General features: G+C 42.0%; 1 protein-coding gene across 1 annotated transcript in view; it reads right to left on the bottom strand.

Moving 5' to 3' along the window:
- The window catches only part of LOC117940718 (C-type lectin domain family 6 member A-like), a 15,887-nt gene that overhangs the window by 6,397 nt on the left and 7,210 nt on the right, over positions 1-2,280 (bottom strand). The window lies entirely within an intron of this gene.

Genomic DNA, 2,280 nt, shown 5'->3' with positions numbered 1-2,280 from the left:
ATAACACTGAAACTCGCAAATTAAAGCAAATATCGCGGAAACTTGAGAAGATCTGGCGCTCCACCAAACTGGAAAATTTTCGTTTAATCTGGCAAGAAAACGTATAGGAAGGCCCTCCGTAATGCCAGAGCAGCGTACTACTCGTCATTAATAGAGGAAAATAGGAACAAGCCCAGGTTTCTTTTCAGCACTGTAGCCAGGCTAACGGAAGGTCACAGCTCTACTGAGCAAAGTATTCCCAGAGCTCTTAGTAGTAACGACTTTATGAGGTTCTTCAATGATAAAATTATAACTATTAGAAGCAAAATTCACCAAGACCTGCCTTTAACTGGCACTGACTTATCTCTAAACTCAGGAACCTTAGAAACAGCTGTAAAACCAGATACATGTTTAGACTGCTTTGCTTCACTTGATCTTTATCAATTTAATTCAATTATTTCTTCATCTAAGCCATCAACCTGCCTCTTGGATCCCATCCCGACTAGGCTACTTAAAGAAGTTTTACCATAAGTCAACACTTCGCTACTGGATATAATCAATTTGTCTTTATTAACAGGCTATGTACCACAGCACTTTAAAGTTGCTGTAATTAAACCTCTTCTGAAAAAGCCAAACCTTGATCCAGAAGTTTTAGCCAACTATAGACCTATATCTAACCTTCCATTTCTCTCTAAGATTCTTGAGAAAGCAGTTGCCAAACAGCTGTGCGACTTTCTGCATAGCAACAGCTTATTTGAGGATTTTCAGTCAGGATTTAGAGTTCATCATAGCACAGAGACAGCACTTGTGAAAATTACTAATGACCTCCTAATTGCATCAGACAAAGGACTTATCTCTGTACTTGTGTTATTAATATTAATATTAATATATAATATATATATATATATATATTTAATTGGCATTAAAGGAACTGCTCTAAGCTGGTTTAAGTCTTATTTATCAGATCGATCTCAGTTTGTTCATGTTAACGATGAACCCTCTGTGCACGCCAAGGTTAGTCATGGAGTCCCACAAGGAGCTGTGCTCGGTCCAATCCTGTTCACTTTATATATGCTTCCTTTAGGCAGTATTATTAGGAAACACTCCATAAACTTTCATTGTTATGCAGATGATACTCAGTTATATCTATCAATCAAGCCGGATGAAACTAATCAGTTAGCTAAACTTCAAATGTGCCTTCAGGATATTAAAACCTGGATGACCTGTAATTTTCTAATGTTAAACTCAGATAAAACTGAAGTTATTGCTCTCGGACCCAAGCACCTCCGTGACGCATTATCCAAAGATATAGTTACTCTGGAAGGCATCACCCTGGCCTCCAGCACCACCCTGGCCTCCAGCACCACCCTGGCCTCCAGCAACACCCTGACCTCCAGCACCACCCTGGCCTCCAGCACCACCCTGGCCTCCAGCACCACCCTGGCCTCCAGCATCACCCTGGCCTCCAGCACCACCCTGGCCTCCAGCATCACCCTGGCCTCCAGCACCACACTGGCCTCCAGCACCACCCTGGCCTCCAGCACCACCCTGGCCTCCAGCACCACTGTGAAGAATCTTGGAGTTATCTTTGACCAAGACATGTCCTTTAATTCCCACTTAAAGCAAATTTTAAGGATCGCCTTTTTTCACTTACGTAATATTGCAAAAATCAGGAATATCCTGTCTAACAATGATGCAGAAAAACTAGTCCATGCATTTTTTACTTCCAGGTTGGATTACTGCAATTCTTTATTATCAGGCTGCTCGGAAAAGTCCATAAGGACTCTTCAGCTGATCCAGAATGCTGCAGCACGTGTTCTGACAGGAACCAGGAAAAGAGATCACATTTCTCCTGTTTTAGCTTCTCTGCATTGGCTTCCTGTAAAATTTAGAATAGAATTTAAAATCCTTCTTCTCACCAACAAAGCTCTTCATGGTCAGGCTCCATCTCATCTTAAAGAGCTCATAATACCTTACAACCCTACAAGAGCACTACGCTCCCAGAATGCAGGATTACTGGTGGTTCCTAGAGTCTCTAAAAGTAGAACGGGAGCCAGAGCGTTCAGCTATCAGGCTCCTCTCCTGTGGAACCAGGTTCCAGTTTGGGTCCGGGAGGCAGACACCGTCTCCACGTTTAAGAGTAGGCTTAAGACTTTCCTTTTTGATAAAGCTTATAGTTAGGGCATAGAATTTAATATTGTTAGGGAGTGAGGAGTTGCAGCATCCGCCTAACCCGGCCAACCTGCTTCTCTTCATAGTTGTCAGATTTATCTATCATGTAATCAAGAATATAATAAAACT

This window comes from Etheostoma cragini, unplaced genomic scaffold (assembly GCF_013103735.1).
Source record: "Etheostoma cragini isolate CJK2018 unplaced genomic scaffold, CSU_Ecrag_1.0 ScbMSFa_3110, whole genome shotgun sequence".
In the NCBI taxonomy this organism is placed as follows: Eukaryota; Metazoa; Chordata; class Actinopteri; order Perciformes; family Percidae; genus Etheostoma; species Etheostoma cragini.
The sequence above is the reverse complement of the archived record's forward strand: the minus strand, read 5'-3'. Positions and strand labels throughout refer to the sequence as shown.